The following is a 15,979-nucleotide window of genomic DNA, read 5'->3' as shown; positions in this document are numbered from 1 at the left end:
CTGGCTGAAGATTTTCTTCTAGAAATAGAACGCACAGGTGGCCGAGTGGAAGACGCGATAAATCATACCAATCGAATTATCGTCTCCAAATTAAATACCGAAGCCACAGAAGGCAGAGATTTTCAGTACTGGGTCAACACCTTTGGCATGGACAACATTGACTTTGTCAATAACCATTTAAATGTGGATATGCTTAACAACGACTGCTCAATACTGGAAGGGGAACGGTTGTATGGACTCCTAAAAGGGAAACAGCTTGACATAGTGAATACCATTCTTGATGCTGTCACAAGTCATAACTCTGGACCAAGATGTTTTTTTATTGATGGACCTTGAGGTACTGGAAAAACTTTGGGTACAAGACTATTTATCACATTTTACGGGGTCGAAATTTCAATGTGAAATATATGGCATTTACAGAAATAGCATCAATTCTTTTGCCTAATGGACGCACCTCACACAAAACATTTGGTCTCAGTGTGCCCCTTACACCTGAATTTGTTTCAAACATAAAGCTAGGATCAATGAAAGCTGCTCAGCGGAAGTTGATGTATTTTTAATGGATGAGGCCCCTATGCTGCCAAAATACGCACTTTCTACCATAGACCAGCTACTAAGAGCAATCGGCAATGCAAAAGAGCCTTTTGGAGGAAAAACAATAGTTTTGGGGGGCGACTTCCGGCAATGTCTTCCAATTCAACCACGAGCTAACAGAAGTGAGCTTTTAGACCTATCCCTTAAAAAGAGTGACTTATGGAGACATTTTAAAATATTTCGATTAACCAGAAATATGAGAGTTGATGAAGAAGAGACGGATTTTGCCGAGTTTCTTTTAAGGATTGGAGACGGTGAAGTGCCATTGAATTATATGGGTGAAATAGCGTTGCCACAAGATGTCATCTCAAAAACCAACATTATTGATGAAGTTTATGGGGATTGTTTGGCAGATAAAAGTTACAAAAAAATGAAAGACATGGTAATTTTGGCTCCCTTAAACAAAGATGTCAATTTAATCAATTGTGAGCTTATAGACAGATTACCTGAAAAGGAAAAAGTCTATTTTAGCTTTGATTCAATCAAGGATATGTCAGAAGGTAAACTGCAATTTACCACAGAATTTTTAAATTCCATAGACATCGCCAATTTGCCTCCACACAAACTAAAACTAAAAAAAAACACAATTATCATGCTACTTAGGAACGTGGATGTTTCAGAAGGACTCTGTAATGGGACGAGGCTCATTGTCACTGAACTGTGTAACAACATAATTATTGCTAAGATTCTAACTGGCGAACATTTTGAAAGGCGGTTCACATTCCCAGAATCACTCTAGATTCCAGTAAGGGGAAAATTGGATGCACAATGCAGCGCCATCAATTTCCTGTGACCCCTGCTTTCGCCATGACAGTCCACAAATCACAAGGTCAAACATTCCAGTTTGTTGGAGTTGATCTCAGGGTCCCAGTCTTTATGCATGGTATGCTGTATGTGGCCTTTTCAAGAGTGAAACGACAAAGTTGATTAAAAGTCCTTCTTCCCCGAGACAACGCAAATTACACCCGGAACATTGTGTGGAAGGAAGTGTTGAACTGAGATAAAGAAGGTTAGTATTAGGAGAGACAAAACTTACCTACTTTACTAGAAGCTAGATATATAGGTATTGTGTTATAATTATTTATAAATAACACTTTCCAATAGGTATCTAAAATAAGGCTGAAAACATTTGGTAGTTGATTTTTTTTCTTTCTTTGAAAAAGGTGGATGGGAAATAGGGATTGTATTAGCTGTAAAATGTCCATATTCTCAACTCATTCTAATGCTGAAAATAATGTGCAATTCAATGCTACGGTGGTATGGATAAAGTAATCCCAACAGTTTTTGCACTATGTTTGATAATAAACTTCGCTATGAATAGGCTGAACATCATAGAGTTCAAACTTTGAGTTCTAAAATTTGTTAAACATTAAAATACAACTATTTGTTAGTCAAACATCAGAACGATATATAACTTGGACCTTTTATTTTATGTCGACAAATCTATTTAAAATACAAATATAATTATTGTTTGAAATTTTATTATAAGAAAAACACAAATTAAGATTAATTTGGATATTCCTATTACAGCCTGTTTGTACCGGAGAATTGATGTACTGGATAGCAAGTGGTAGTAGGAAGCAGAGATGTGAGTCCTCATAAGACATTGCTATGACTAGCACCGTGGCTTTGAACCAACATTAGAATCTCTCTATGACCAGCATTCAACTGACTCAAGGAAGATTTGATAATTTACCTAAGGCGTGTCTAACTGCAAGATCCACAGACCTAATTGTTTATGTTTTATCTCTTTGGATATGACATACCTTTATTAAAAAAACAATAATAATCCACTCTAGCCCTACAATTTATGTCTGGGAGAATCAGAGTTATTTAGTGCTTGTATATGTTTAACAAAGAACAGTTTTATTTGATCAGATCAAAACAAAAATATGTCTTACATTTCTCCAATATCGATGCATTAAAACAAGTGGAGATCTTAGAGATCAAAAGCGATCTAATGATAGTGAACATTTGGTGAAACAGCTCAAAATGTATTTTGTTCATTAATCAAATCTTTTTTGCACCAACATTAAATTTTTTTATCAATTTATTTTTGTTCTCTAGGAAACTCTTGGGTATTGTAGTATTTGTCTAATACTGCAGTTAAGTATCCATTTTTTTTTAAATACCATTAAATTTAAGTAACTGAGTATTATGTATAATTATTAAATTTAGATAACCAAGTATTATGTATCGTTATTACATTTAAGTAACACATGTATGTATGTATGGTGATTACATGTAAGTAACACAGTTTTATGTATGGTCATTACATTTAGGTAACCAAGTATTTTGTGTAGTGTGATGTTGCTAGTTCAGGCTGTCTTGAAGTCAACCAATTACTCTGCAATCGTTTGGGTGTAATTGTTCGGGTGTATTACGTGCAGTTGACCAACAAGTCAAACAAGAATAAAACAACATCGGTTTTAACAGGTGAAGAGATGTAGTCAACACTGATGAACAATTGTACATGGATTTATTCTGATAAAAGGCCACAGTAGAAGTCTCTGTCACTAAACACGTCGTTACCCTGGAATGTTCTATCGCTAACTGATTTTTCGGTCTCTAACCCAACATATCCCAAACGTCACTAGTCCCGTTCAATATGCGTCTTCTATGGTGCGTCGCTAAATAACTAACCTATATAAATAAGGTGTCTAACAGATTCCTCCCCCCCTTGAAAAAAAATATGTCAATATTTTTCCACTACTGTCAAGTCTTACAAGGGCATTTTCAATTTACGGGGAAGACCACAAACATAAAATCTTGACATCTTCATCTTGACAGTTCCTCATATTCATGTCAATGTTCATAACAGTTCATAACATTCCAGAATCATCTTCCTTAGTACACAGTTCATGATGGAGAAAAATGTGGCATCTTATGGGCACGTCCTACACATCTCCAATGTTCTTTACTGGTAGTAATCTGATAAAATACAATATTTCAAAAAAACAATTATAAACTTTATTTACACATTCAATAAATTTTTTCTTACCACCCTTTTATACGCTTTTGTCCATTTTTCTTTTATACTCACCCTTTTCCATAGAACTAACTTTCGTCAATGATATATGAAATGATTCACACAGAAAAAAAATATCCATACTTACTTTTAAATGCTTAACATCAAATTTACTTATCTCCCTTTTTCATAACATATAAATGGTGTCAATATATTAATATATATTACATAATCAATATAATCATAGTTTATTTACAAACTTATTTCATTTCAATGTCATTCTAGACAATAGATCAGCTACAATATTCACAGATCCACTAATAGCTTTCACTTCAAATTTATATTCCTGTAGTGCTAAGAACCATCTATAAACACGACTGTTTTTCATGCTCTTTTGCTGTATATACTGAATAGGTTTATGATCAGTTAATAATATGAATTTCCTTCCTATTAGATAGCTCTCTAGCTTAGTAATTACCCATATTACAGCTAAGGCTTCTCTTTCAATGACACTATATTTTTTCTCTGCCTCTGACAATTTTCTACTTACATATAATATAGGATGTAAGTTATCATAGTTCTGCATTAGACAACCACCAATAGCATTACCAGATGCATCAGTTGTGACATAAAATATTTTGTCTTTATCAGGTAGTCTTAATATTAGTTCATTACTAAAAACATCTTTAATTTTGTCAATAGCTTTCACACATTCCTCATTACAGACTACTTTTTGAGGTTTTCCTTTTTTAAGTAAGTCATTTAGTGGATTCACTATTTCTGCTAAGTTCTTTATAAACTTTCTGTAATAATTTACTATTCCCAATATGCTTTTAATTTGTCTTTTTGTTGTAGGTATTTCAATATTAAGTACTTTCTTTATGTTATCTTCAATAGGGCTAATCATGTTGTTATTTACTTTATGTCCTAAGAAAATTATTTCTTCCAATCCTATTTCTACTTTTTCTGCTTGGATTGTAAGTCCACTTTCTTTTATTATTTTGAACACTTCTTTTACATCTACCAAATGTTCCTCCCAACTATTATTAAAAATACATATGTCATCCAAATAGCAAATAACATTTTCTTTGTTTCCAATTATCATGTTCATCATTCTATTAAATGTGGCAGGTGCATTTACTAATCCAAAACTCATATAATTCCATTGAAAAATACCATATGGTGTTACAAATGCTGTGTAAGGTTTTGCATTTTCTGTTAAAGGTATTTGCCAATAACCTTTAGTTAAATCCAATTTAGTAAAAAATTTTGCTCCATTTAATTTATGTAAAATATCCTCTATATTTGGCATTGGATATGGGTCAAATTCTGTGATGTTGTTAAGTTTCCTATAATCAATACATAACCTTATATCTCCATTCTTCTTTTTGGCTATCACAATTGGTGAAGCATAAGGAGATGTTGATGGCTCAATTATACCTGATTCTAGTAAATTGTCTATTTCTTTCTTTACTTTGTCTTGTAAATGTAGCGGTATTCTATATGGCTTAAGCTTGATAGGTTTTGTGTCTGTTACTTTAATGTCATGTTTAATAATATTAGTTTTTCCTGGTATGCTGGAAAAAATTTCTTTGTATTCCTGTATTATTTTAGTTATATCTTTTGACTTTTCCTTAGTTAGATTATTAAGATTAATCTTTTGCCAAGTTTGATTCTCTTTTGTTTCTATTACAGGTATTTCCTTAATATCATTTTCATTATGATTTTCATTTGTTATTATCATCAAGCATTCTTCTCTTTCTGAAAATTTATTTTCTATTTCCTCCTGAATGTTTTGTATCAACTCATCTTCTCTATCATGATACAGTTTCAAATTATTTATGTGATATGTTTTAATTTTCCCATTTATTTCAATTTGATAATTCACATCATTAATTTGTTTTATCACCTTAAATGGACCTTTCCATTGTTTACCAATTTTATTTTTCAGGTCATTTATTAATATTAATACATTGTTTCCTACTTCTAGTGTTTTCAATTGTCTTTTCTTATTTATATTCTCATGAGCACTTTGTTTGTACTTCTTATTGTTGTTATATGCTTGAGTCCATATTTCTTTCAATTCTGTTGTGATTGTTGTTTCACTGTCATTATTTAATTTATTCTCATTGCCTATTAGATTTTCTTTAAAAACATCTAATTCATCTCTAGGTTTTCTTCCATGTATTATTTCATATGGTGAAAATTGTGTTGCTTCATGGATGTTGTTTCTATGAGCAAATAGTACATAGTTAATGTAATGATCCCACTTGTTCTGATTATTCTGAATTATTTTTGTTAGTGATCTTTTTAATGAACCACCATATCGTTCACATAAACCGTTACTCTCTGGGTGGTAAACCGAAGAGTATATGTGTTGTATATTGTATTGTTTAGTCCATTTCTTAAATTGTTCTGACTTAAACTGAGATCCCTGATCACTCAATATAATTTTAGGTATACCATGTCTTGTAATTACTTTTTGAGTTATGGCATTAATGATATTTTCTGCACTTGTATTTGATAATGGGATTGCCTCTGGGTATCTACTAAACATGTCTATTACTGTTAGAATGTATTTGTTATTATTTTCAGTTTGAATTAAAGGACCTATTAAATCAATAGATACTTTCTGAAATGGTGCTGTAGGTTCATCCATTTCTTGAATAGGTGCTTTATTCACTAAGCTTTTGTTAGATCTCTTTTGACATATGTCACATGAGTTTATGTATTTGTTTATTGTTGCTTTCATTTTAGGCCAAAATACTTGTTTTGACAAATTCCTATAACATTTCTTTACTCCCCTATGTGCTGCTAAATTATTATCATGTGTCATGATTAAAACATCTTTCCAATATTTCTGTGGTAAGACAAGTTGTTTTATTTTCTTGTTATCATTACTTGTTTGTCTAAATAATATTTTATTCTCTATACAAAATTTCTCCATTGGATTATTATTGTTTTTATCTGATATTCTTGAATAAATTTTCCCAATAATATTGTCATTCATTTGTTCTAATGCAAATGTGGGTGTTGTTTCTTTTTCACTTTGAGATATTTGTGTTTCAAGACAATTTTGTGTTTCATTTTCTATCTCTCTTTCCTTAACATCTGTATTTTCTATTTGTATTACATTACTGGTTTCTTTTTCTTCATCATTACTTATTACATTTATTGTATTTTCCTGTTTCTCATCTTGTTTATCCATTGATCTTGTTATTATCATATTTGTTATATTTTGTGTTTCTATGTTTTCATGATTTTGTCTTATGTTTTTGTATTTGTTTTGCCAGTCTTCTAATTCTTTTCTTGAACATTCTTTAACTCCTTTTATGTTTCCTACTAACATATCATATCTCATTTCTGGTATTGCAATGCCATCACAATAGCCAGTGAAAAATGGGGTTTCAATGTATACCCTTATAGCTTTAAATTCCCTTACAGTGCCATCTGCTAATTCTACTTTCTTAGTAAACCCTTTATACCAATGAGGTTTGACAAATTTAGTTTTTACTGCCAAGGTGTTACAACCTGAATCCCTGATTAATTCCACCGGAATTCTATCTACAAATCCTGGGTACACTGCAAAATTGTTCCTATTTCCTTTCATGAAATATACCCTATCTGTACCTTTATTTTTGTATTCCCTACTGTAACTCCTATTTCTATAATTTCCCCTGTCATTCCTATCTCTACTCCTATATCTACTGTTATTTTGTTCATTGTATCTATTTCTACTTCCAGACCTACTATTCCCTCTTCTACAGTTAGCTGCTATATGACCTTTTCCTTGACATTTAAAACAGGTTATTTTACTATATTTTCTATTTCCACTATTTGATCTGTTTCTATTTCTACTTCTATCAACATTTTCTTTGGTGTATCCTATTAAATCTACTTTGCTCTTATCTCTATCAGAAAATGGTTTATTTGGATATGCATTTTTGTATACTCTCATTATCTCTGTTATTTCATCTATAGTTTTTGGGTTTCTTTCTCTAATAAAAGATTGTAATTGAGGATCACATTTATTTACAAAGTTGTCCACTAGAATAAAAATGTTTAATCCCTCATAAGAGTTATTCACTTTTTCCAATTTTACCCACTTATTGAAAAAATCCTTTTCCATATTAATGGTAGTTTGGGGTTCTATTTCTAATGATGGTATATTGTCAAAATATTTCTTTCTAAAAGTTGTAGCATTATGACCATATGCATTCAATAACTCTCTTTTTAAAACCTGATAGCTATCATCAATATGATGGTCATGATTTTGGCATATTGTTAGAGCTTGACCATGAACAAAGTCTATCAGTATTTCAGACCACTCTTCTTCAGGCATATTAAATGTAGACATTTTTGCCTCATATCTTTTCAGGAAATCACCAATGTCATCCTTCTGTTCATCAAAACTTTGTATCTTTCTCTTTAGCCATGTCTGTGAATTAGGGTTGTCTCGTTGTGTGGTAATATTATTTGAGTTATTTGTGTTATTTCCTTGTTCAATTTGAGCTCTGGCTTGTGCTGCATCCAATCTCATCTTCTCCATTTTAGCTTCATGCTCTCTAATTTTTTCTCTTTCTTTGTCTTGCCTTTCTATCTCTTCTCTTCTTATTTTATCTTGACGTTCCATCTCTTCCCTCACAACTTGCTGTACATAAGCTGCTAAGTCCTTTCCTTTTAACTCCATGGCCTTTCCATCCTGCATAGCTGCTTCCTTAATCTCCTTAAGGTCCACATATGATGATGTAGCCATTGTGTTTTATATTTTATATATATTTTTACTTAGCCTATCTTGGTTATGGCTATACTTTAAACTTATTTTATATTTAAGTTTTTACAAACTTTTATCCAAGTTTTAAATGTTATGTCTCTATCTATCGATTTAGTAAATGTGTAAATCTAGTCTGAGTTATTATGGTTATATTCAAATCTGTATATTAGGTCTAGTATCACACAAATTTAAATCTAGTATATTATAGTGTATATACTTGTACAATTTAGATCTATAGTTATCAAGAGCACTATGACTATTAGTATGAATAACTATGATCAATTTTAAAAAACCTGGTATGACTGAAGTCACAGTGAAGTGTTTAGATTAAATTCAAAGACTGTCTAGAGTCTAGATCTAGAGTAGATTATGGTTCTATTTAAACATATAAAACAGATATGTTTATACAATGTCAAATATATCTTCAACAAGATATATATATATAGAATGTACTACCTTCATTCATCTTTCAATTAATAATATTCTCAAATTAGAGTCTAGATGATTTACTTGTACCAAAGAGATGTACAAAATTTGTAGATCTATATTTAGCCAGACGACAGTGTTTGACTACATAGCCAGTTTCGGCATTGTTCTCATGGCAAAATCATATTTGATTTTAACCGCTCAAACTAAAATTATTTTAGTCTGATTCACAGTAAAAGAATCCTACCCGCACTTTCTATCATTAAGTGGAAAAAAAATACAGATCTAATTAAATTAATAAAAATAAATAATTTAAAATAATATAAACAAATGAAATAATTAAATGAGACTATCGCTATGGGTTGGGATGTGACAATATGGCACACAATGATAACGTCACGAAGTAACCAGGCAACAACGGATATGACGTTTACACAAACAAAACAAATTACAATCCTAAACGTATAATATAGTTTTTCATCTAAATTATGTCTTTACCCCGAACGGGTTTAAGGCTTCAGCACCACCTGAATTTACTCAGGCTAACATACCAAATTTAGACAAAATCTATTTCTAAGGGCAATCTAAACATACACTAATAAGAAAAATGGCACTTAGCTTTTGATAAGAAAGATCCCTTTGTTCGGACTCCCGAATATGTTAGATCACAACAAATTCTACTGCCTCTCTTCCAGTTCTGACTCTGTTCTCCGGTGCTACCAGTATCCCACGTAATGCCACAGATGTCCTGATATGCCACAGCAAAATGTTTCAGTTTCTTCGACGACTGTTGATGACTGTATGTGTAGTTCCGACGACCTTGTGTACACAGTTACTGACGAATAGGTTAACAGTTCTTCTGGCGATGACTTGACTTGTGTAGACGACAACTGACAAATAACAGTCTCTCGACGGCAACTTGATCTGGACGACTGACGAATAACGAATTTCTTGACGATGACTTGATCTGGGCTGACGAATAACGGCTTTCTTGACGATGACTTGATCTGGGCTGACGAATAACGGCTTTCTTGACGATGACTTGATCTGGGCTGACGAATAACGGTTCTCTAAAATAGTTCACTGCTTCTGCTGCTACTCTGGTAGTACGACGAAGTTTGCTGTTGTACTCTGCTTCACTAGACCAAAATGTCCAATGTAGACTAGGTGAGACCAAGGTCACCTCCGACGACGTTCCGTTAGACGATTAACGGTTTTCTACGAAATTAAGTGGATGTAGCTGTTTCCACAACTTCAATATCAGCACGTCTAGATATCGTCTAGACCAACGAATACTAGATAAATCAATGTTCAGTAATGATACATACAACTTTACTAACCTTCCAAAGGTTAAACACAGTGACCGTTATAAACGTGGCAAGCAACCGGTTCAATGAGCAAACTGCTCCACACGAATCTCTCCAAGGGTAAGACGACAGAGCGATTCGATTTCGATTTAGTTAGCTACCAAACTTGTAGTACTCACAATACTTCTGACAGCGGGCAAACTGTCCTTCTCGAAACTGACGAGGTAAAACTTGATACTCGATGTGGCTCCTATGACGAAGAAAAAATATATGTCCAACAGGTTCACTAACGATCTCTCACCCGTTATGAATGAACGGTTTCTCTGGTTGTAGGTCGATTCAGCATATGAAGATCAGGCTTTGATAATATACTGGTTAAGTAGACCAGACGTTACGATGATTACTGTCCTGACGAAGGTCACCCTGAGTTAACGGCTCGTTGAACGTACGATCAAGAAAATGTAGATCTAGAACAAAGTCACTCTGCGCTGATGTTGTGTTCAGCCGTACTCCGATGAAATCTTTGAAATCTTATATCTTCGAGTGCACGACCCTCACCTGAGTAAACGTTCTGCTTCGATGTCCGGTTCGATGTTCGTCGGGCTTCGAGGTTCGGGCTTCGAGGTTCGGGGTCGCCACTGTGATGTTGCTAGTTCAGGCTGTCTTGAAGTCAACCAATTACTCTGCAATCGTTTGGGTGTAATTGTTCGGGTGTATTACGTGCAGTTGACCAACAAGTCAAACAAGAATAAAACAACATCGGTTTTAACAGGTGAAGAGATGTAGTCAACACTGATGAACAATTGTACATGGATTTATTCTGATAAAAGGCCACAGTAGAAGTCTCTGTCACTAAACACGTCGTTACCCTGGAATGTTCTATCGCTAACTGATTTTTCGGTCTCTAACCCAACATATCCCAAACGTCACTAGTCCCGTTCAATATGCGTCTTCTATGGTGCGTCGCTAAATAACTAACCTATATAAATAAGGTGTCTAACAGTAGTCATTACATTCAAGTATTCAAATTGTATGTATGATCATTACAATTAAGTATCCAAGTATTATGTATGGTCTTTACATTTAAGTATCCAAGTATTATGTATGGTCATTACATTTAAGTATCCAAGTATTATGTATTGTCATTACATTTATGTAAAAATGATTTATGTATGACTATTACATTTATTAGCTGTTCTTTTTAATAATGCTATGTATTTCGTTGTGATGAAATGTCTTTTAAATATAGATAAAGAAAACTTCTTTAGCTGTGCAAGTTCAGTTCTTTTTCTAGGCTTATATATTCACTATTACTAAAGGGCTAAATTCTAAACATTGTATAAAGTAGTCAAATGTGTGTATAATATCATTAGGACGACTTTTACAGTAATGCTTAATGTCAGTGTACTTTATAAATTGATGACTACATAGCTGACATTATATCTTGTTAGTGTGTCTGACTCACAATGAGTTGAATTTGTGTAAGCAAGTTTCTATACAAGTTAATGTCTTCAAGTGAAAGTAAAATGGTAGAAATAAAAATATTCTATTAATATTTATATTCAATATATTTAATGTTCCTCAATGAATTAAAATCACTTAAACTTTTATACTATACAATAGCTCTCTGTTTTTTTTTATTTTGTTTACATCTAATGTCTTTTTTTTTAATTCTTTAGTAACTAAAGGTTTTCACATTATAACTGCCATCTGTTGTTTGTTTTTTGGTTACATCTAATGCCATTTAAGAAAGATTGTCATTTAATATTATTCAACAAATAATGGTGACCAAAAACCTTCTTTGAATTGAAGTTAGAATTATTTCGTTTCATTTCCCTTTTATTGCCATCATAATGTAATTCCTAATTCAAAGAAAATCAACTTGTATAACTTTTAAATCTCTAGCATCTGCTAACCTTGCAATTATGAGCACATGGTCCTTCTCTTCGATTGTCCACTAAATACGTTACGACAGAGTATTATATTTTTAAAAATCCATTGAATGTATTCAAGTTTGTTTCAACCAGATTTCAGTAAGAATTAAATTAAATGCATTATAGAACCGAGCTAGGATCGGTCATCCGGGTACTTGTAGTGTTAAAAGATCTCCATGTCCAGTCTAGATATAACATTTATAGGTCTGTGGTAAACACATTATTCAAAAGGTTCTTAAAAATTTGAAAATTTTCGCGCGTCAAAACAGTCAAATATATAATGAGCGGTTAACGATTGTTCTGTGGACCTCTTATTCTAACCAAATAAGAATACTACTAGAGGTCTCGTTTAAGAAGAAGATAATGTTACGATAAATAGGCCTACGCTTAATAAAGATATACTAACACTATTTGTTTCTCGATTGACACTCACACTTCAGTATCGGCCATAGCTGACATGAGAAAGCCCACTCTTGACTTTTTATTTTTGCCGAAGTTTGAGAAACACTGCTCTAGTTGTAATAGGACCACTTTTTGCTATTCTTTATATATATATATATATATATATATATATATATATATATATATATATATATATATATATATATATATATATATATATATATATATATATATATATATATATATATATACACAGGGGTGCCGCGAGGGTTGTGGCCGCCTGCTTGCGAAATTTTAATGCTCCCCCCCTTTTTTGTTCTAGAAAAAAAAATGTATTGCGACTGATCTGGACCATGTACCATTTTGTAGATTATTCCTTTTTTCCCTTTCATATTCGCACCGTATTCGTATTCCTCGTGCTCTTTTAGATGTTTTATTTCCTATTTTATTTTTTTTCTATTACGAAGTCATAGTCCTTCTCCAGTTGTATCAGTAATGGGCGAAACCCAGAAAATATTCATTTATTGCAATATTAGGTGTATAAGAAACAGAAGCAATAGGTTAATAATAGTGATTTGATCGTATGAGATATATCTGGTGTACAATCTAATTTTTGTATGAAAGTATTTGTGTACTTATATCTATAATTTTAAAGATTTTATTTTCTATATCACCCAAGTTTTGAAATTGCCTGTATTAATTTATACAAATACCCTTTTTGTATGCGTGTGTCAAAAAGACTATTTGTGGATCCTTTAAAAGCGAGACAGCCGATAATAATTATTTCTATAAAGGATTGCTAAGGCCGCTTTTCAAAATCCTTCATTCTTGCATCTATTGTTTTCTTTTCAAGAGCAGTTTTTTTTTCTTTCTGCACTACATTCGTGTCTTTTCAGAATTATCTTATCTTCTTATCTTATATAATACAGACGTTACTTCAAAAAAGAAGATGATTACGTCCTACGCGTCATGCATTTAGTCATGCATATTAACCAATGATTTAAATTCTGCCAAGTCACTGGTTTTCCTGGCTAGCTCAGGCAACCTATTCCATGCCCTAATAGCACTAGGGAAGAAGGAGTATTTGTACAAATTTGTCCTAGCATATGGGACGAGGAATGTGCCTTTATCTTTGTGTCTTTCAGAGTATTTTATTAAATTTTGCTTTTGTATTTGAAGATTATGGTTCAGTGTTTTATGTTTAATTGCTACTTTACTTTTGAGTCTTCTGTCCTGAGGGCTTTCTAAATTTAGTAATTTTACTAAAGGTGTTACTCTAGTCAAATGTTAATAAATATGACTTTAATCATTTATTCCTTTTGTATCTGTAATGTCTTTATTTATTTATTCTTAAAACAACCGACATGAACCATTCAGTTCAAAATATAGTTACTCGAAACACCAAAGCCATTGACGGTGAACCATTTTCAACGTTTCGTAAACTTTGATAATGATTATCACGATTGTATTTTGGAAAGAATGTGCATTGTCTCCACAATCATCTGACATACGCGGATTCGGAGGTGCCGACAAATTTATCCAGCACACCACTAGCACAAAATGAAGCAACACAGCGCTGAATATTTTTCTTGAATCAACCTAAAATAAATAATCCTAAGTAGAAGTCACTTATACAATGACTTGAAATAAAACACGTTAAGGCAGTGTTTCTTAAGCATTTCCGGATGGCGACCATCTACATGACAAAATTTTCGTTCGAGCCCCTCTTAGAAGCTGGGGACCAAGAGGAGCGGTGTAGGCTCCCACAGTGAGGTCCGTGAGTTTTTCTAAGAATGTAATGAAAAAGAAAAGAAACTTGGTCATAATTATAACACAATTTTTTATTTTCATTTATCATTTATAGTAATTTAACACTATGTTTAGAATCCAAATTTACATAATGAAATTTCACTAAAACGAGTCAGTTGTTTTGTTTTTTGTTGTTTTTTTTTTTTGGAATTAGTGTTGCCTACATAATTTTAAATTTAAACGTTGTAAAAAGTTCTTTCTGGAGATAGAATTGAACATTCTGCGGGTTTCTGCTCAAGCCGACAAGGGGTCTGATTTCGAGGCCGGGTCCCTGCGCTCAGCGTATTTTGGCGTTATAAGCTTCCGAAATTCTTTCTCCTAGCGTTTACACCTTTTTCTCGTAATAAGAAGAAAGAATATAAAAATATGCATAGTAATGTGTTTTCATTTAGAACGCACTATTCATCCTAGTAAAAAAATATATATCTAGGAATAAAGAGGCAGCCCTGGTCAATAGTATTATTCGAGGGACATTCTAGGTAAAAAAAAAGTAGCACACGGACGTCTGGAATGGCGTGATTTTTTTTTAAAGATCATTTTCGTGCTACGTAAGACGTCTCTCTAGCGGACCTTTTTTTCACACAAAAATCATCACTATTATAGTGCAATAGTCGGAAGAAATTCGACCAATCCCAGGAAAGAAAATCCAGAAGAATCACGCTTGTGGAGATGTTTTGAATTTTTTTTTTCAAAACATTTTAACACATATTGTTGCTTACGCCTCTCGTGAAAACGGTCTACATTTGATAAGGTCTTATTAGAAAATGAAACGATATATCTTACTTATATTTTAATTTGTAAGCATTGGTAATATTCAGACACGGATTAATAATTACAATGAAAATCAAACATTTTTTTCGCCCCCCCCCTTTTGTTGTTGGTCGGTCGTTGGCCTGTTGCTCCAAAAAGCTAGTTGCCTACAATTTAATGTAGACAGAGATGCCTACATGCCAAAACGGAAATGTGTATTTCCAGACCTGGAAATGTATATTTTGAGGGGCAAATGCGTATTTTCCTAAATATCAAGAAATATGCACAGGAAAGACTAAAATTAAATCATTCAAGCACATAACATACATGAAAGACAGCTATCCTAAAGTTAACACAGCATAGAGTTATATAAGACATTTTGTACATTTGTCAAAATATTTACACTTTTAGTCTTTGTCTTAGACTTTTCTAGAGTATGTTAGAATGATAAAGTTCTTGTCACTTGGCAATGATCTTATGATCATAATGCCTCTTGTGTATTTCACATTTCATAGCAGCGGCAACAGAACATTTAGCTGGATCAGTGACATCTAGTTTTATAAAAGTATTTTTTTTATAGGCAATTTCTTTACAAGGTATCCAGCCACTGGAAATATTTAATATCACCCAGATTTTCTTCTTCCAGACCTTTTTGCAAAGTTAGCTATGAAAGTCTTTGGCATCCTCATGATCCTCTACAATTACTAGTAACAAACATTTTAAATAATTGTTTTTTAGACAGATCATTCTAATTAGTTATTAAACGTGTTTCTAATATAATAAAGCTTTGCTATTAAGTCTGCCTTAAATGCCCCTGATTTCATTCTTTGAGCTTAGGCCTTCATAAGTAATCACTAGCGGATCCAGAACTTTGGAGTGGGGGGGGGGGGCGATTTTTTTCCTAACCCTAACGCCCAGTAAACCCTAACCCTATGCATAAACGTGAGTACAGCTTAAATAAATCAATAAAATAAATATATCTATATATATAGGCCTATATATGAGAAATAAAAAA

General features: G+C 32.7%; 1 long non-coding RNA gene across 1 annotated transcript; it reads right to left on the bottom strand.

Annotated features, from left to right (window-relative positions):
• Window positions 1-3,056: 3,056 nt before the first annotated feature.
• On the bottom strand, window positions 3,057-9,034 carry LOC129928095 (uncharacterized). The gene is made up of 2 exons (XR_008779709.1): window positions 8,793-9,034; window positions 3,057-3,525 (listed from the first exon to the last, which is right to left on the bottom strand). It is a non-coding gene; the product is annotated as an uncharacterized LOC129928095 (long non-coding RNA).
• Window positions 9,035-15,979: the final 6,945 nt, after the last annotated feature.

The sequence above is a fragment of the Biomphalaria glabrata genome, chromosome 1 (assembly GCF_947242115.1).
Source record: "Biomphalaria glabrata chromosome 1, xgBioGlab47.1, whole genome shotgun sequence".
NCBI classification, from domain to species: Eukaryota; Metazoa; Mollusca; class Gastropoda; family Planorbidae; genus Biomphalaria; species Biomphalaria glabrata.
The sequence above is the reverse complement of the archived record's forward strand: the minus strand, read 5'-3'. Positions and strand labels throughout refer to the sequence as shown.